Here is a 21656-nt window from a genome sequence, read left to right on the forward strand (position 1 = left end):
TTTCTGCCAAGGAAAATAGGAATTGCTAAAAGAGAAAACAAACAAAAGCTGTATGACGAAATCTTGCATTTTTATAGAAGCGCTGTTGATGAGTGGTGTCTTCTAGTGCTCTCTGTACCTCTTTCCAAGGTGCCAGTAATGCCCGGCTCTCCCATTACACAGGGCTCCCTCTGAGGAGCCGATGGGACCCGTCCCCTACTGGCAGCCTTTAGTGCTTACTTGGAAAAGCCCTCTTCATCCAAGGTTTGCTATATTGTGTACTCCCACCACCACCACAACCACCACCACCTACCAAATGACATTTGATCATTAATTGCTTTGTTAATGATTCCATTGCAACCACATCTCTTATGGTAACCTGACTCCAGGCCTCTTTGGAAAAAAGTCGGTTATAAATAATAAACACCATCAAAAATTGCTTAAGATAAAACAGGAGGAGGGAGGCAAACTTGAGGGAAGAACCTTCCCGGTGACTATATGAAGAAGCTTGGAGCCAGAAGACAATGTCGAGTTCAGTGGCTCATTTTTCAGATGGGAAGGCGGATATCCAGAAAGACAATGAAACTTGCCCAAGGTCATATAACCAGTCTGTGGACAAATGAACTGACATGGAGGGCACCTGACCCCAACACCATGCTCTTTGCTCACAACCACACAACCACTGCATTAGGATCCATTCTGATCCATGGGGCTCCAGCCACCTCCACAGATTCGGTGACAGCTCCACTACCCGTACCCAAAATAAAGGAGAAAGAGGACTCCTTTTCTCCCTTTTATTCTATCTGCTTTTTCTGAAGCCCTTACACAGATTGCAATGGGTTTACTTTCTGTTGAAGATTCACATTGAGGAAAGAGGATAGCATCATCAGACATTGCTGGAGATGTACTTGCCACAAACAAGGCATGACCACAGCATTTTCCATGAAACCTTGCAGGATGTAATTAAGCATCCGCAAGACCTCCCAATGCCCTGCAGTGACGTGCAAAATACACTGTTTGTCCCCAAAGTCCCACATATCTTGTGTCAAGTTTCCCTTCCTCCCAGTCTGCCAACAACACTTTAGGGAAAGCACAGATTTCTCTTGAAAATTTGTTGCTCTGCTTGTTCTCAACTTGAAGTGACAACTCCTTGAGTGAAGAGCCTGAGGCTGCCATGAAAACAAGCAGACAGAGACAGTGTGAACCTAAGGACAAGGAGCAGGGATGGTGAACTCTCAGTGAACCTCGGCATGTCCCTGCCTGGTGCCCTTCGAGTCTCCCCACCCCACACCCTCACAGGGTCAAGTTCAAACACCCTATCATACCCACAAGGTCATTCCTGGCCTGCCCCTGCCTAGCCTGCAGCCACAGCTGGTTGCCCCCTGCCTTTCACCTGGCATTCCAAAGACAATGAACTGCTTGGAGCTACCCAAACATACCAAGCCTGCTCTGCCTCTGAACCTCTGCCCCTGTGGCCTCTGCCGCCTGCCTGCCACAGTCTTGATTTCTCCCTTCTCCCCACACTGGGGACTCATGAGACCACTTCCCCGTGTCCATGTGGCTTCATGTTTTTCTTTTGGCAGTATAATCTTATTCCAACTACAACTATTAGAAAGATCTGTCTCATTCTAGAACTCTTCAACTTTCCTTCAAAGTTCAGGGGTCCCAGAAAGTGTTCAAAGTGGTGACACTTCCTTGTAGGTCCCAAACTCCAGGGTGGCCTCCTGGCCTCAGCACCCCATCCTCTGCGGTCTCAAGGGAGGTCCCAAGTAGGAAGGGATTAAAAGTCCTACTTCAGCATCAGGGGATTCCACTTCTGGTCCTCTTTTCCCACAGCCACAAAGGTCAAGAAAACACCTTTATTTCTTGGTTTCTGGGAAAATATTTCAGGACCATCAGTGCACACTTCTGTCTTCTACACCCCAGGATGTTTGGAGACTCCTAAAGTCCCAAGGGTCAGCTGGTCCTGGCAAAACTGAGGCATGGATAAAGGGCAGAACTCCAGAGATCTGACGGTTTCTCGAAGCATTGCTGATGAGTAAACACAAGTGGGCAGGGTAAGACCCAAACGTTTCCATGGACTGAGTCAAAATCTAAGAACTGCACTTTGTTGATAGGACCTCAAACTGAATCATCGGAGACAAATTTATTTTAAAATTCTTTGGAGTAACTCTTTATACAGTTATAGAATCATAAGCTGCTGCTAGGACTTGTGCAAAATCTTTAATCCACCCACCTTTTTCAGATTGGTTGGCCAAGGCCAAGCAAGGAAAATTAACTAAATCAAGTTTCCTCACTAGAGCCAGATTCTCTGTCCCCCAGCCCCACCCACCACCTCCTCATGCAGGAATCTGGCCTCCGTTCACACGCCTCTATGTTACACACAGGGAAGGAATCTCTGCTCTTGCCACAAGGTCTGGAAACAGCTGCACGTCTCCCAACTGGGGATGCTACAGTGAACACGACTAGAAAGACTGCCTGACAACAGCGAGAGCAAAATCTTATCTTCTCCCTAGTCTCCCAAAGTGACTAAATGACTACACAAGGGTGTCAGCTCATCTGAAGGCTCTTGTCCCCTTCCCTCTTCATCCTCCCACCCATCACCTTGAGCAAGACAAAATGAGGGGGATCTAGGGACACACCTTCCAGGCAGATTTTTCTGCCTAGTAGAACCTCTCTTGTAACCAGGATCTTCTGCAGGATTAAAAGTCCAGTAGGGACAGCAACCAGAGACTTTCAGAGTTCAGCACAACTTCCAAATTGACTTTGCTACTCAGCCTTGCATTCTTGAGCCTCAGTATGTCTTCCCAAAGACCCAGAATTTTTTTTTTGAGACAGAGTCTTAATGTGTCACCCAGGCTGGAGTGCAGTGGCACAATCCCGGCTCACTGCAACCTCCGCCTCCTGGGTTCAAGCAATTCTCTTGCCTCAGCCTCGCAAGTAGCTGGGATTACAGTCACCCACCACCATGTCTGGCTAATTTTTATATTTTTAGTAGGGACAGGGTTTCACCATGTTGGCCAGGCTTGTCTCAAACTCCTGACCTCAAGTGATCTGCCCACCTCAGCCTCCTAAAGTGCTGGGATTACAGCCATGAGCCACTGTGCCTGGCCCCAGAACTTCTGATTCTGTAATTCAGAGACAAAAGAAATATGCAAGACCTCTGTGATACATCAGAGCTTCAGGGTTCAGATTCATTATACCCCAAAGAGAAAGTTCTAACTAAGTAGAACCCCAGAGATGACTCTGACATGGGAAGTTTGATAAGTGACTCTATCCTTATTGAGAAAAAGGCAGTTCATTCCTAAGAAGCAACAGCACTGAGACTTTGGAGGTCCCTATATTCCTACAGGGTAGCCTATATATTCAAGGCATTAGGAAAGATAAAGGGGACTTACTAAATCTAACAGCATTTAAAAAGAAGTAGCCATAGGTCCAGCAGCTGTAGTGTCTAACATTTTTGAGTACCTGTGCTTTGTGTGAGAGATCTCATTTTATCTTCAAAATAATCTTATGTAGTCATATGATTGTGGGAGGTAGAATAATGCCCCCTAACAACAACAAAAAAAAAATGTCCACAGCCTAATCCCTGGAACCTTTAAAAATGTTACCTTATACGGCAAAAGGGACTTTGCAGATGTGGTTACATGAATGACCTTAAGATAGGTGGCTGTAATGGATTAGATGGGTGGACCCAATGTCTTTGTGAGAGTCTGTAAGAGGAAGACAGGAGATTCAGAGTCAGAGAAGGAGAGGGGATGACAGAAGCAGAGGTCGTAGTGATGTGGTTGCTGGCTTGAACATGGAAAAGGACCATAAGACACAGAAGGCAGGTGCCCTCTAGAAACTGGAAAAGGTAAGGAAACAAATTCTTCCCTAGAGCCCCCAGAAGGAGTGTGGCCCTGTCACACTAGATTTTTAACCCAGTAGATCCATTTTGGAGTTCTGGCTTCCATAACTGTAAGTAAATCTGTGTTTTGTTTGGTTTTGTTTAACTTTTATTTTAAGTTCAGGGGTACATGTGCAGGTTTGTTATATATGTAAGTTTGTGTCATGGGGGTTTGTTGTACAGATTATTTCATCACCCAGGTATTAAGCCAAGTACTCATTAGTTATTTTTCCTGATCCTCTCCTTCCTCCCACCCTTCACCTCCCAATAGGCACCAATTGTGTTGTTCCCCTTTATGTGTCCATGTGTTCCCATCATTTTAGCTCCCACTTATACATAAAGACATGCAATATTTGGTTTTCTGTTCCTGTGTTAGTTTGCTAAGGATGACACCTCCAGCTCCATGCAGGTTCCTGCAAAGGACATGATCTCGTTCTTTTTTATGGCTGCATAGTATTCTGTGGTATGTATGTACCACATTTTCTTTATCTGGCCTATCACTGATGGATACTTAGGTTGATTCCATGTCTTTGCTGTTGTGAATAGTGCTGCAATGAACATACATGTGCATGTGTCTTCAGAATAGAATAAATCTGTGTTATTTTAAGCTACTAATACCAAGTTTGTGGTAATTTGTTATAACAGAGATGAGAAACTAATGCAACTATCATTATCCTCATTTTACAGATGAAGAGATTAAGGCACAAAGTGGTGAAATAACTTGTCCCAAATCACACGCCCAGCAAAGCAGATTTAGTTCTTGAGCCCAGGTAGTTCCACTCCAGAGCTGGGATTCTTAAACTATACTGCCAACTACTAATGGAGTCCATGAATTAATAAATGAACAAATGATGAAGAAGATACTGTCTTAGGGGTTGCAGAGCCTAGAGTTGAGCTAAAAGATGATGTGTAAACAATGACAGAAATCCCACAAGGCATATAACATGGGAAAAAATACAATAATTTCCTTTGTAAAAGAGTTATGATGAAAGAAAATAATCAAGGTTTGCTGCTGCTTATGTGCAATGGTATAGTCACTGTGGGAAATATTTTGATGGTTCCTAAAAAGGTAAACATAGAATAACCAAGTTACCCAGAAGTTCCACTCCTTGGTACCTGCCTACCAGAATTGAAGGAAAAGTACTGAAACATATATTTGTACATAGTGTTTATAGAAGCAATATTCACAATAGCCAAAAGGTGGAAACAGCCCAAGTGTCCATCAACAGATAAATGAACAAACATATTTTGATATACACAAACAATGGAATATTATTCAGACATAAAAAGGGATGAAGTACAATACTGATACATGCAACAGGGCAGATGAACCTTGAAAATATCAAGCTAAGTGAAAGAAACCAAGCACAAAAAGACACATATTGCATTATTCTTTTTATGTGAAATATCCAGAATTAGTAAATCCATACTGACAGACATAGATTTTTTATTGTTGTTGCCAGAGGCTGGAGGAAGGGGGAGAGTGGGGAGCAACTTCAGTAGATAGGGGTTTTAATCTGGGCAGTGATAAAAATCTTTTTGAATAGGATGAAGGTGGTGGTTACACAACAGTGTCACTAAATTTTTCACTTTAAAATGATTAAATTTGGGTATATACCCAAAGGATTATAAATCATTCTACTATAAAGACACATGCACATGTATTTTTATTGTAGCACTATTCACAATAGCAAAGACTTGGAACCAACCCAAATGCCCATCAATGATAGACTGGATAAAGAAAATGTGCCATATATATACCATGGAATACTATGCAGCCATAAAAAAGAATGAGTTCATGTCTTTTACAGGGACATGGATGAAGTTGGAAGCCATCATCCTCAGCAAACTAATATAAGAACAGAAAACCAAACACTGCATATTCTCACTTATAAGTGGGAGGTGAACAATAAGAAGACATGGACATAGGGAGGGGAATATCACACACCAGGGCCTATAGGATGGTGGGGGGCAAGGGGAGGGAGAGCATTAGGACAAATACCTAATGCATGTGGGGCTTAAACCTAGATGATGGATTGACAGGTGCAGCAAACCACCATGGCACATGTATACTGATGTAACAAACCTGCATGTTCTGCACATGTATCCAGAACTTAAAGTAAAATTTTAAAAACTGATTAATTTTGTGGTAGGTGAATTTTGCCTATGTCTCCCTCTTCCCCCAGCCTCTGGCAATGACAACAAAAAATCTATGTCTGTCAGTATGGATTTACTAATTCTGGATATTTCACATAAAAAGAATAATGCAATATGTGTCTTTTTGTGCTTGGTTTCTTTCACTTAGCTTGATATTTTCAAGGTTCATCTGCCCTGTTGCATGTATCAGTATTGTACTTAATCCCTTTTTGTGTCTGAGTAATATCCCATTGTTTGTGTATATCAAAATATGTTTATTCATTTATCTGTTGATGGACACTTGGGCTGTTTCCACCTTTTGGCTATTGTGAATATTGCTTCTATAAACATTGTGTACAAATACATGTTTCAGTACTTTTCCTTTAATTCTGGTAGGCAGGTACCAAGGAGTGGAACTTCTGGGTAACTTGGTTATTCTATGTTTACCTTTTTAGGAACCATCAAAATGTTTCCCACAGTGACTCTACCATTGTGCATAAACAGGAGCAACCCTTGATTATTTTGCATGTTCTGCACATGTATCCCAGAACTTAAAGTAAAATTTTAAAAAATGATTAATTTTATGGTAGGTGAATTTATTTTTATTAATAAAAAAGAAATATTGCAAATAAAAAATATCAAGGAGGGCTTTCTAGAAGATATAGAACTTAATCAGAGCCTCGGATGATGAGTAGGATTAGGCAGGCTAGGAAGAAACGAAATAGTAAGCAAAAATAGAGAATAATTCTCCATGAATCCCATACAATAGATATTCTTGCATATCAGCAAGTTTCCACATAGCGTGCCCCAAGTTCACCTGGCTTTACCTTCTCCATAACTCTACTCAGCACTCAGTGACTCTACAGGAATTAACAAGAACCACATTTACAGAAAGTTTTGTATACATGGTGTGAAACAGAGTACTTGCTGGAGAGCAATGTACTAATATCAGAAAAACTGGAGCAAGTTCCAAATAACTGAGAAAGCCCCACAGCTCCCCAAATGTGTCTAGGGCTTGCAGGCAGAAAACACGGGTGCTTGTGCACCAGGTGACCCTGCCTAGTCCCTAGAGGCACCCACAGTTCTGCCTCGCTGCCCACCATGACCTGCCTGGCCCTTTTCCTCCCCACCAAGTCACTAAGGATTCCCATCAAGAGCACAGGTCAGAGGTCCCAGCAAAGTGGAAGGGGCTTGGGGAAGGCTATCCCTGGAGAGGATAAAGCTGTTCTGCCTTTCTCTGGGCCACCACCCACACAGCCTTGGGGGCAAAGGAAATGTCAGTGGCCTCTCTGAAGGTAGAAACCCCCGACTATGGTGCTGGGCTGGACTCACCTTTCTTCAGCGAGCAGAAACAGGGGAGGGACCCAGGAATAAGCAAGGCCTGCTTTCCCTGCAGTCCCACTAGGGAAGGATCTAATGAGCAGCTCTGAGGAACCCTGAGAACAACCCATGTCTTAACCCAGTTCTCTGACTCTGGGCTCCAAGTCACTTCTGTGGGAGCTTCCCCATGCTGCCATCAGTCACGCCAGGGGTCTCTGGCTTCTTCCCACAAGCCTGAGCCATCAGTCACAGTGGGATGGAAGGCTGGAGGTGGGGGAAGTCATGAGATAGACCCTGTTCTGTTTACAAATTGCTTTTAGCCCTGTGGAGAGAAGTACTTCCAAATGTGAAGGTGTGTGTGACTGACAGCTTTGCCTGAATCCTACCAAGGTTAGTGACAAAGCCATTGCCCCTGCCTGAGTCCCTCAGTCCTTAGGCAGAAACAGGGATCCTGGCAAAATAGTCTTTCCTCTAGCTCCAGCCTGTCAATTCATCCAGGGCTAGAACTTGTCTTATTCATCCTGAAATCTCTCATTGAACCTGTCACGGTGCCTGCACACCTATATGCTGGTCGAACAAATGTTGTGCATTTATATTCTTGCTCCTGTGTCAACAACACTGCTGGCTTTTATGACCTCAAGATTTATGTAGACATGTTTTTAAAATATAAGCATTTATTGCATGCCTATTGTGTGCTTGGCGCAATGCTGGGTGCTTTATATACACTTTCTCCAACCCTTCTAACTACCCTGCAAAGCAAGTATTCTACCCTCAAGGGAAAAGTTGAGGGCCATGCCATCTCTACATACTCTGCTCATTTTCTCTCCAAGCCACGCCAACTGATTTCCACTTCCTCCTACCTCTCCACCAAAATTGCTTTTTCTGCTGTTGCGTATAACCTCTATGTTATATCTGACCATATGGACCACCCCTTCCATCTTGAAGATTCTTTTCTTCATTTTCTTGACATCACACTCCTGGTTTCCTCTGGCTGCTCTCTCTCTCTCTCTCTACCTCCTGACACCCCTAGCTACTCCCCTCCAGGCTCCACAGGGGTTAAGGGAAAAAGTTTTGTAGCCAGATTGCTGAGTTCATACCCTGAGCTCCCCCATCTACTAACAGTGACTTGGGCAAATATTTAATCTCTCATGACTCAGTTTACTTCATAGGGTTGTGGTAAAAATAAAAGGATACACGCAGCACAATTAGCACAATGCACAGCACACAGTGAGCCTTCTATAAGAGCTAGCTCCTTATATTATCACTATTACTACAATAACCTATTATTACTCTTTCAGTAAGTGGAGAAGTTCCTTGGAGCCTTCTAATCCTCCTCTCATCTTGCTCTTGCCTAAGGCAACCTCATTCATCTCCATGACTTTCAGTGTCATCTATATGTTGACATCTCCAAATTCATATCTCCGACCCAGATCTCATTTAAGCTCCAGACTCATTTATCCAATCGCCTACTTGACACATCCATTTGGATGTCTCACAGGCATCTCAATTGACGTGTCTAAAACAGAACTCCCTTCCCTTGGCCTCTCCTCGGTCTTCTTTATCACAGACAATGGCACCATCATCCGCTGGTGACATCAGTAAGAAGCCAGGGAATGTCCTTCACACTTCTCTTTTTCTCACCGCCCATATCGAATCCATTACCACAAACTTCCCATTTCACCTCCGGGATATCTCTCTTACTTCCATTCTCTTTTTTATCTTTCTATTACCATCATGCCAGTCCAGGTTGTAGGTGTCTCTATTTCATCTCTAAACCCTCCATTCCTTTCCTCACATGCAATCATGAAGAGGTGGTGGTGCTTTTAGTTTTTAAGATAAGTCAAATTATAAAGTCAATCTCTACCGAAAACCCTCCCATTGCTTTCCATTGTCTATACAAGAAAATCAAATCTTTGCAGTGGCCCTCAAGGCTCTTCAACACCCAGCCCTTCCCACGGCTCCAGCCTCACCTTGCCACCTTCTTCCTGGCTGAAGCTACCCCACAATCCCAGGGCTGCCATCCTTCCTTTCCTTCAGGTACTCAGCAGGTTGCTCTTCCTACATCCTGCTATCTTAACCCTTTGCATGCTCTGGACTTCTTTGGCCGGCTGGTGAAACCTATGGAACCCTGCTGAGAGTGTTTTTTAACGTGTAAAATAAAATGCATAGGATTGTAAAAAATATATCAAAATACAGCTGCATCTGTGAGGTACCTCTTTGGTGCAGGATTTTGGTAGGAGAGGAAGCCATGCATATGTAGAGGGCAGGAGATATATGGGAAATCTCTGTATCTTCTACTCAATTTTGCTGTGGACCTAAAACTGCTCTAAAAATCGTCTATTAAAAATACATTTACCATGTAGTAACAATATATGTGCTTCTTTATCAGTGCATTTGCTGACAAGATCTTGCAATGGTTCTAGTAACTACCATAATTTCAGCGAACATGATATGAAAACAGCTGTGATCCCTATTGGTGACAAGTTCACAGTCACCACTAACACTACACTGTGAAATAAAGTGGAATTCCCCTGCAGTTGAGAGCCTTATTTGTACAAAGAAAACTCTCCTCCCACATTCTTCCCCTGAATAGCTCCTATTCATCCTCCAGCACCAGAAAGAGCTTCTTTGACACCCACCCCCAACCCTGCAATTAAGTGAGGAACCTCTTTCCCTGTTATCCTCTCTCATCAAATCTAATTTTTACAACTCAATTTGTCTCCAATTGTAATTACATATGCTTTTGTTTGCATGATTAGGATCTTTTTGTGTCACTAGATCGAAAGCTTCCATGAGGGCTGGAATGATGGTCACTCTGTTCACTGCAGGAAATGATTCAATGAATGAGTGAATACATGACTTTGCCCATCACTGGTAAGCAGTGGAGCATGGCTACAAGAAACCCTTCTGTCTAACTCCACAGCTTTAATTCTTTTGCTGTGTCACATTGAATGAAACTTATTAAGAGATGATTTCTGCTGCACACACGTACCTTCTGGCACCATCTTCCACCGATCTCTCTACTTAACAGAAAAGTTGTCTACATCATTTTATTTAACTTGGCCTTCAGGAAGGCTACTTTTACCAAAAGTGTTTATATTTACGATGGTAGCTTTTGCTGAAAACTGATGGTGAAAAATTGGGTTCATATTTTTAACTTGCTTCATTTTTGGAAAATTTTAAATGACTTTAGATATATTCAGGGTTTAAGAAATATAAAGACAATGACGAGGATGGTGATGATGATGAGCATTTATTGAGTGTTCTAAGCACTTTTCATACGTTAGCTCGTTTAATCTTAAATGTGAAGGGTTCCTACTTCAAAATTTAGAAAAGTGAGGCATAGATAGATGATGATCTCAAGCAGAAAGCTATGCTTTCCACCAGCACACATACTGATTTTAAGATTTTCTTCTCCTGCCCCAAGAGCCTGGGATTAGACAACTATTTCAAAACTAAGAATTCTGTATGCAAATAGATTCTTAAGGGGTAACACCTTAATCTATTCCACTCAACTAATACACTACCCAAGATTAGCTGATCATCAAATCAACCAGTCTTCCACCTTAGAAATCACAAAGCAGTCGTATAAGTTCAAAGTTCAAGACTCAGAACCCTTCCTGGGAGATGGGTCATCACATTAAGGAGCCCAGAGCAGCAGACATGGGGAGTGGAAGGACAAGTAGAGGAAGAATCATAGATCAAGGTACCAGACCCCAGCTCAGAAGAGCCAGACCTTAAAAATCATTTCTGGGTTGGCTTAGTTTTAAGGCTAGGTCAACATTAGAGTTTGAATCTGTATTGGCAAAACTTAGTAATATTAATGTCGAGTCCAGGTTAGTGTTAGAATGAGACTATAGGTTAGGATGAGAATCTTATTTACAATAAAGCGTGGTGCCTAAATTCCAGTTAGGGGCTAGACTTCTAGAAAGACCCTAGGCTTAGGTTACGTTTAGAAGCTGTTGAGATGTGGTTTAGAACTGTTATCAGAGTCCAGGTCAGCATCTGGAAAATGGGTTGGAGATTCAATCAAAAGAAGTATTTAGGTCTAAATTCAGATTGTGAGTAACAGAATACTTTCCAGTTGCTGACAAAACCCTGGGTAAGGATCTGTGCTCTGCCTGTGGTCTTGGTAGAGATATGACACAGGTATGAGGGTGCTGGCAAGATGTAGCTGGGAGTCTGCGAGTGTATCTAATACAGATGCTTCCATCCACCTAGAGAGTAACTGTGGACACAGCGAATGCCCAGAGCAGCTTTTGCCCCTGCATCCCTGGTACTGCCTGTGGATATGAACATGCCAGGGTTTCACACCCTCTACCACCTTGGAGTCCTGTGAGCCCAGCCCTTCCACCCTGGCTTATTCACACTTCCTATGCTCCCATCAGCAGCCTTGACCCCTCAGAGAAAGTGAGGGGATGCCCTGCCCCCTAATGAAACCAGCTTATCAGGCCTTAGTCAAAGTCTTAGAGAAAGGCTTGCTTATTCCACTGATAAAAACAAGAAATTTCTCTGATTCCTTCAAACCAAATGCAAGGAACAGGTCCAGGCCTGGATGGAATCTGTAAGCCCTCTCCTCTGTGCCCCAAGACACCACCTCCCCTACACTTCTGTCCCAGCCCCAAACAGCCCCAGTCATCCACCATTCTAGCTAATGGAAAATGCTCAGGACAGTGATGGCCTCAACCCAGATACCATAGCTCTCACTCCTCCAGTGGTGGTGGTTGGGCATTGTCTAGAGCAAACAGCAAGGGAACCTCTTGAGTGGAATTCTCAGCAAAGGTGAGATTATAGGGATCTGATATGGTTTGCATTTGTGTTTCAAGCCAAATCTCATGTCAAATTGGAGGAGGGGCCTGGTTGGGGGTGATTGGACCATAAGGGCAGATTTCCCCCTTGATGGTCTCATGTTAGTGAGTAGGTTCTCACAAGATCTGATGGTTTAAAGTGGGTGGCATTTCCCAATTCGTTCTCTCTCCTCTCTTCTCTCCTTTCTCTCTCTCTCTCCCCCTTTCCCCCTCCCTCTCCCTCTCCCACTCCCCCATGGTGAGATGTGCTTCCTTCCCTTTCACCTTCTGCCATGATTGTAAGTTCCCTGAGACCTCCCAGTCATGCTTCCAGTTAAGCCTACAGAACTGTGAGTCAATTAAACCTCTTTTCTTCATAAATTACCCAGTCTCAGGTAGTTCTTTACAGCAGTGTGAAAATGGACTTAATACAGAATCCTTGGTCTCTCTTAGGAGACCTCAAATTTGCATAGGGTCTTATCCTGCTGAGGGAAAACAGGATATGATTTGCACAAGAAGTACCCACATTTTTTTTTCATGAAACTCTCCCAAAACCCAAAACCAAATTATAAATGGAATCACCCTATTCCACTGGGCAAACATTATAATTGGATATATGTTCCTCACCAAAGCCAGTGCAAAATAAGGGAAAGGGTACAGGGGACCTAGGTTCTAACCTAGAAAATCCCACTAACTGTGCCACCATGAAAGATCACATGACATAGGACTCATGTCAGCATCTGTAAAATGGGAATCACTGGGCTAAGTCCACCTCAGAGGAGTACCTGGGCAAAAACGAAAGGGAACGATCACTACGAAAGCCAGAGAGCTGAAACAAACACATCTGCTACCCTTGGAGATCTCACCTGTGAGGTTCTTAAAGTGCAGTCACCTGGGGGAAATAGCAGTGTCACCCCTCGCCCTGCAGGCCTGGCTCTGAGGAGTAGTCCTCCCCAGAGGTAAGCTCCTGTGTCTAATTGACTTGCAGTCACAAAATGTGCTCCCCACGTGGCCTGCATTTGTCCTTTCCTAATTTAGGGTCATTTCTCCTTGTTGTTCCTACACTGATGACTAAAATTAATCTCTGGCATTTCCCAGCAGCTAAATCATCATAATCAAACTCTGCAGCTGCCAGATTTGCTGACTCAAACCCCCTATGTATTCATATGATATTTGCCGGGTAATTACAGAATAGAGGTAATTATATTCATGACTCCATTACTTTCATAATTCCAGAGACCCAGAAATCACTTTAAAAAAAAACTCAGAGAGCCCAGAGAAGAAATTCCTTCAATAGCTACCCTAAACTACCTCTTATTCTGTTTGCCTTTTCAGATCATTCTTTCCTCAAAACTTTCCCATTCAACAGTAGCAGCTCCTGAGCTCCTCGGTGAAGGGACAAAAGGACAGAGATGAAACACAGACTAGGATGGGGCCACTCATCTTGGTTAGGACCAAAAATTCACTGGATGATTTAAATCAATGTGCAGTGGCAACAGTAACACCAGTTACTACTGTAACAGTTAAGCGTTAAGTGCACTTAAGGCATTTACCTCAGTGGACTCTCAGGCACTTGCCACAATGAAGATTTGTTTCCTATTCATGCCACAGTCCAATTCAGGTGCTTCTTATGACCCACCTGTCATATGCCCATTCAGGAACCCAAGCTCCTTCTGTATTGTGGCTCTGCCCACTCTAAGTCCTCAATGGTTTCTCCAATCAGCTAACAAATAGGAAGACTTTGGTAACTCCCTAGACCTAGACATGACACTCATCAATTCCTCTCATCAATTCCTATTAGCAACAGCTTGGCCCAGGGCCCCACCTACATGCAAGGTAGCCCTTGCCAGAAAGCAACTTCCTGGCAGCAGTTCTATGCAACGATACAGAACACACACCTTTGGTGGCTACCTGGCCACTTCCGCTAACAGTGTGATACTAACAGGGCATAGAGGAGCATCCCAGGGCATTTGGGAAATGAGAGATCATCACAAGCTGTGTGCCCTGCAGTACAAATTAAAGTGGTAAAACAAATACAGTTGTCCCTTGGGACAATCCAGTATTGGCTCCAGGACCCCCTGAGAATACTATAATTAGTGGGAGATTGAGTCCTGTAATTGGCCCTGTGGAACCCAAGAAATAACAAAGGAAATTCACCATCTCTATTAAATTACCGTCTACTAATTTAACATCCAAAAAGGATCGCATCGCAGTGGCATCCCAGTGTGATCCCTGAGTGATGCCTGGGCAGACTATTTAGTCTCCCTTCCCATTTCTTACTCCCATCCAGGCTTTTTTGTGTGCTGCCAGATGGTGTGACAGTGTTGCCCTCAAAATTCTCCCCTTATAACTCCTCCCTAGAGATCTGTCGACTCCTCACTGCCCGCAATTTGTGCCATGGCTGTCCCTCTCTGCAGCTCAGCCTGCTGGGGCACTCACAGAGAGGAGGTCATGTATGTCCAGCAATGGTGAGAGATGCCAGCAAGGACTTTGGTCACCAATCAAAGGGACAGGCAGGGTGACTGCTAATCCTGATTAAAGCAGAGAAGGAGGCCAGTTGTGAGGGCAGAACTCGGGAGTCAGGATGCAGTCAAGTCCCACACCTTTAGGGCTGTCCCTGGGGATGCTTGTCCCAAGATTGGTGGCAGTAGAGGAGACCCAGTAGCAGAGACACTGGAGAGTGTGGCAGGATGACTGGGTTCGACTGGTTCCTACTGAGTCCCAGGAGTGGCACAGAAGCTGCTTGTAGACTTGGAAGGGTTAACCTGGGACTGAGCCTGAGGCTGAGCAGCATCAGCAGATGTGCCCAAGAGGAGTTTAGAACTGGGGAGAGGGGAGATGCAGAGATGAACTGGGACTGATAATGAAGCCAAACAAAAGAGAAACTCACATGGTGGTCCTCATGAAGCATCTCACCTACGTCAGAAGGGCCCAGAAGACTGGAGTCCATTGACCATCACCCAACAGATAGGTGGCCCCCACCCATGCAAACATGTGGAGTACACAGGCATTCTTTTCCATTTTTAAAACTCCAACCTAATGGCTCTCCTATATTTTCCATTCTGAATTTTCCACTTCAGCAGTTTTCTTTTTGTTTGTTCCAGAAAAAAGATAGAATTAAGTTTTACTGTGTGTTTCACACTTGAAAACCTCTACAAGATGCAGCCTTTCCCCAGAACTGCTTTTGTGGCTGATCGTGGCAACCTATGAGTGGGGAAACAAGGGGCACACTCCTGGCACAGCAATCAAAAGCCCAGGGTGAGCACTTCTCTGTGGCTGAGCTCCCTCCATGGAAATGTGAGGAAGGCAGGTCGCAACCTCTTAGGTAAGAATAAGAATTCCCCAGCTGATATGCCATCCTCCAACGCTTGATTCTACCTCGTCCACTTTCTCATCTGGGAGGCCCTTGGGATTTCCAAATACTGGTAGAAAAATATTTTTTGTAGTATCACAATTTTTTTCAAAATGCAGTGTTTAGAAGCATATATTAATAAACAACAATAAGAAGAAAAGGTCTAGTTTCATTTTTTATTCCCCTTCAAGTAGAAAATGGACCTCTGCCATCCCCTACCCCCTTTTTGGAGCCTCATGCTTTGTGTCGTCTTTCTGCACAGTTCCATTATATCCCATCTATCCAGAACTCAAGCATCCTCAACCATTCAGAGCAGAGTGGAGAACAAAAATGGTGCTGCAAGGCAGCTGAGCACCCAGGCTAGAGGTCTCCCTGTCCACCCAGAGACATTGGCAGCCACAAGGAAGCCTCACAGCCTTCTTGTTCCTACGTTTTAAACACTAGTGAGTTTAGTTCTCAACCCGTGGCATACCTAGGACAGTGCATTGGAACAGGGAGAGGGACCACCACAGGTGACAAAGGCTCTGAAAGCACAGTAGGTGAGGCTGCCCATGCCTAAACAAACAATCCAAGATTTTGCAAGAGGCTAGGAGGATTTTGGAGGAAGGGGTCTGACTCAAATGAACCAAAGTGGGCAATCCAGTCTGGCAAAACTCCACAATGAGCTGGCGTTTCTGCTTAGAGGAAAGGCAGAGGAGAGCAAGAATGGAAGGCAAGGTTTGGAAGGCAGGCCAAGCTGGTAGTGAGTGATTTGAACAGAGAGGCCATCTGACAAAGTGTTGTGTGCAGAATTTGGGTGTGGAAGCCCATGCATCATGAATACAGTAGCAATGGAGGATGTAGGCGATGTGGGGAGCTTCTGGGAGAGGGGAGGCATGAGCATCCCACAGCAACCAGGAGCACCCTGGCTTCTGAGTTAGGATACCATCAAGGGACGAGACCCCACCTGGCCTGGGGATTCCAAGGCTACCAGGCAACTCAGAATGGCAGAGCTGGGAGGAAACTGAGACATCAAAATCCACTTCCAATTTTTCACACACTGCTCTGAGACCTGGCTGGGAGTGGTGGGTATGGTAGTGGCAGGTCCACATTTTGGCAACAGGTGAGCGGGACGGCCACAGCTGCTCCCAGACCCCCATCTCCCAGCCCAGAAATCTCCCCTGCACTTGGCTGCCTCTCATTCCCTCCCCACCCCCAACCTGCGAAGTGTCCAGCCACTGTCCTGGCCCTGTATAGGGGTCAGCAGGATTTCTTAGGACCCTGTGCCCACCCAGGGACCTGGCCTCAACCATTTAGCTTTGACTGAAGCAGGTAGTGGGACGCCTGCCGGGCTAGGGAGTTGGGAAGCTTCGTTAATCATGCTTTCAGAGCACTTTGCGATGCGGAGATGAAAGACGTCTGAGGAGAGCAAAGTACAGCCATTACAATCTCCATCTTCCTAATTGAGGAAAATGAGGTTATTTCCAAATCCTCTGTGATGCGACGGGAAATGTGCTTGATAGGCCCTCACTTACGGCTTCTCCCTCGCCACAGCTACTCAGAGCTCAGGTAGCCAGAGCACTATGTGTGCAGAGCACCCAAGTTACAGCCCCGCCACCCAGACATGCCCCCGCTGCCCTGTGTCACTCCTGATGCATCAGCCCCAAGAAGGGCAGCCTCGTCAAAACATCAAAGTTGGGCACCTTTGCGCGGCAAGGAAGTCCTCCTCTGCACTGAGTAATTGGAACAAAATGACCCAGGTAGTCTTGCTGTAACATCAAAGCTGCATATAATAACCTCACAGATGAATTTAAGAGTGGATACATTCACAGCCACTGCTCAAGTTTGAAGTATGCTGCAATGTTTTTCAACTTCAGAACCTTGTAAGTAGAAGAAGAAAAAAAAATCACCCGCCATTCCTTCTTCTATTGACCCTTCTGGGCTGCAGTGGAAGGTGTGGGTTTATTGTCTTTACATAAGAAGTCAGTCTAAGAACAATGATGAGGATAGGAACAACCAAGAATAGGACTGGGGGGCAGGAGAGAAATCCCAAAGGTAACATATATGTTCATACAAACCCCAGACCACCCACAGGCTCTGTGAGGCACAGAGAGTGATGCTGACCAAAACACCTGCCAGGGTTCCACCATCAAGGTCAGTGGGGAGGGGCCAGTCACTGATCTTGAATGAATGGCTCCCTTTATTTAGGTTAGAAGACTAAAGGTGAGTATATATTTATGAACATTAGAGCTACCAAAGAGAGGAATTCAGAATTGGTTCACAAGATAGTAGGTTGGTGTGAAAGTATTGCGGTTTTTGCCAAAGTAGTAGAAATTACTTTCGCACCAATCTAATACAGATGGCCCTTCACTGTGGGGCAGCTGAAGTCCTGGAACCTTCGAAAAGCAAGTCACAGACTCCCATTTCTGGGAGGGAACTCAGAGGTCACAGCTAAGGGGACCCAAGGACAGGATTGTGACATGCACTGTGGCCAGGAAGTGTCTGTAAAATAGCATCCTTTGGAACACAGCTGAAGGCAAAGATTCAGGATGTGTCCTTTCTCAGTGTTGCCCCGCACAGCAGCTGCTCTACTCCCTACCTGAGCACATCTAGACAGGTCCACTTCTGTTGTCCTCACAGCCTAACGAAACTCCCTGGGTCTTCTATTTCTAGTCAATCTTAACTCCCTGGCGCCTAGATCTAGATATGCCCTGTGGTCAGTAGATACATTGCTACCTTTTTGTATGGCCACCATGCTGTAGGACTGCATGCCAGGTTAATGCACTATTTATTCAACCCACTTCACAGCTGAGAAAACAAGAGAATAAGGATATAACTTCTCTCTTCAGTGAGAGAACATGTAGGCGGCACATTATTGCTATAACAACTGGTACGTGCATCCTCTTCAAAAATCAAGGGGCCTGTAAATATCACCCTCACAGTAACTCTGTGAAGCAGCATTCACCCTGAAACCCTGAAACCATGTTGCAGGGCTACACCCCAGCCTGTTCCTAAAACCCATGCCCTTCCTCATTCACCTATGATCCAGTGGCGTCATTGTCCCTCATTATGGGGCAAATTGTGTCCCCCAAAAAGATGTTGGAGTTCTAACCTCCAGTACCTGTGAATGTGACCTAATTTGGAATGATCAAGTTCAGATGTCACTGGGGTGAACCTCTAATCCATTATGACTAGCGTCTTTACAAAATGGGAGAATTCAGACACAGAGGCTGACATGCACCAGGGAGAATGCCACATGCAGATGAAGTCGGAGACGCAGGTTGGTTGCATCTATAAGCCAAGGAACACCAAAGACCAGCGGCAAAACACCGGAAGCCATGGGTGCCAGGGAGGCCTGGAACAGATTCCTCCTCGTAGCCCTCAGAGGGAGCCACCCCGGCAATGGACAGCTTGATCTTGGACCTCTGGCCTCCAGAACTAAGACCAGACACATCTTCTATTTTTTTGTAGTGCCACCACCCAGTTTGTGGTATTTTGTTAGGGCAGCCCTAGAAAAGTGAGGTACCTCCTTATACTCACTCCAATCTTTTTGTCCTCATTGCTCATACTAAGACCTCCAACCCACCTCTCCAGCTGGCCTCCCTTGCACTGAAAAAGGTAAGGGTGGGCCAGTTTCTGGGGAGGCTTGCATATACCCTTTTATTCTAGGTCCTGCCCACCCTACACACACACACACACACACACACACACACACACACCACTCCCCTAGAATGGAGAGGCAGGGATCAATGGGACCAGAAGGCCTGGGCCAACCTTGGCACACTGGGTAAAAGTTGGAAAGTCAGGGGGAGTCTTCCTTGTTTTTTGTTTTTGTTTTGAGACAGGATCTCGCTCTGTCACCTAGACCAAGTACAGTGACACGATCACGGCTCACTGCAGCCTCGACCTCTGGGATTCAAGCAATCTTCCCACCTCAGCCTCCCAAGTAGCTGAGACTACAGGCACACACCACCACACCCATCTAATTTTTGTATTTTTTGTAGGGACAGGGTTTCATCGTGTTGCCCAGGCTGGTCTCGAAATCCTGGGTTCAAGCAATCCTCTCACCTCGGCCTCCCAAAAGACTAAGGTGTGAGCCGCCACGCCCAGACCCGCCCTGTTCCTTGAGACTTCTGCCTGCCAGTATCAGCACCTCCTTTTGTCTCTGGGGTCAGCAGCCAGGCTCCTGAGCCAGCACACTTTTTCATCTCATACCCCACATGTCACCCTGGGGAGTCCTTTCTTGTCCCATACCTACCTCACCAAGAGGACAAACTGCTCTAGGCTACCAAGGCTGGCCATCTCTCCCCGCTACCTCCCAGCAAGGAACTTTGGTTTGAGTGTTTGCTATTAGGTGACTCTGGAAGGCAAAGAGCTCCTTGTCCCTGTGTTCCTCAGAAGGCCCAATAGAGCATTTCCTGATGCACTGTCTTCCCCTGGGAACTTTCACTACTTCACATCCCACTGCTGTCACAGAAATTCACTGCTACTTTTCACAGCAACTTTGCCTGGTCCTCATGCCCAAATTTGGAGGCTGTGTGGGAGTGCCTGCCTCTCTTGCTGTTGCCCTCTGCTCCAGTTTGGGCATCTTCACTAAGAAAAATAGATGTCCTGTGACATGCTTATAAAGCTCCAAATGATGCCAAGGCTGCCAGTTCACTAGATAAAGGAGTCAGGACAGGAATGGTGCAGTCTGCACAAGCACAAGCTCATAACCCACCAGTCCTTTTCTACTAACTGGGCCCCTGCGCCTTGAGCTCTTCTCCTCCCCATCCAAGGATTCCTCTGGCATCCTCTGCAGGTCCTCAGGGCCTCGGAGATGTGGAGTTGGCTGGCAAGTTCAAACAATAAGGAAAAAAGCATTCCTTTGGATGCAAACAATCAGGCTGAAGAGCTTCTACAAAAGCCCTTGCCATATCATAATTTTGACCTAGACATTCAGTTTTAAAGTTTTTCTTTTCACTTAAATTTTGTGCTTTATTGTGACTAGCAAAGCCTTGTTGATTTAACTTTGTGCATTGTTATTTTTCCTATAAAGGGATGATTTTTTAAAAGCTTGTCAGTTAAGTATGATTACATCCTACATAAACCAGAGTTACTTTTCTTCCTACAAATACATATCTGATTTTAAAATGTGCTTCATAGAAATTCCTGTATAGCCCACTTCTCTCCCATGAAGGGAAGCCTGGAGTTTGATTTACTTTGTGTTCCGTCGGTACCTGGCTCCTGCGCATGGGACATCACCACTCACATACACACAGGAATTAAATGAATTAAATGCAGGGGTGGATGATGAAAAAGCTTCTCCAGCAAATGAAGTATTTGGAGATTTATCAACATCTCTAGGGTACTCTGAGCCTCTCCAGGTTACCTCTGAAATGCACAGGATTTACGAGGGATTAAGAGAAACTTGAAAATCTCTAAAAATGCAAGAAAACAATTAATGACTTGAAAATAGGACTCCTAAAAAAAAAAAGAAAAGAAAAGAAAAGAAAATAGGACTCTTTAAGGTAGGTTAGGAATGTGGTCATATAACAGGAGACAGTGGAAGAGACAAGAATAATTTAAGGGGCCTTTGAGTCTAGAATGACATCATCTACATCTAATCGTTTCCCACTTTCATCATTAAAACAAAGCAACTACTTCTTCCCCATCAGCCTCTTGCCCCTTGATTTCTACTCAATGGCTCCCATCCCATCTATGTCAACTTAGTGTTTATCAACTCAGTGATGTATGTTTTTGGCAGCTTTTCAGTGGTTCCCTGTCTTAATTGTCATAGCACTGTAGAGATGAAAGGGTAGGGAGTTCAGTAGAGCAAGATCAGATAACCAACTAATAACCACCCAGCCACTGACCCGTCACCCCCATTTCTGCCTAATGCCCCCAAAGCACACAGCATTATGGCATTACCTACATCATCCCCAGTGCAGTCAGGCTTTATGTACCACCACCTTATCCCACACCCCATACACCACATCTATCCCCCATGCGCTCACTTCTACCAACAAGTCCTTTTCCCCTTCCCCAGCCACATAACATCCTCATCCTGTCAGGTCTAGCTCAAGCCTCTAACTGTCTGTGGATCCAACTTCCTTCCAGCCCTAAGGGAACAATCCCTCCTCTAAGTGCCAGCACTGGGTATGCAACAGACTGTCCCCAAAGCACTTGGACTTGGGTGAAAATTGATACTTTCATGTGGACGTACTTTATCCTC

This window comes from Papio anubis, chromosome 14 (assembly GCF_008728515.1).
Source record: "Papio anubis isolate 15944 chromosome 14, Panubis1.0, whole genome shotgun sequence".
Classification (NCBI taxonomy): domain Eukaryota; kingdom Metazoa; phylum Chordata; class Mammalia; order Primates; family Cercopithecidae; genus Papio; species Papio anubis.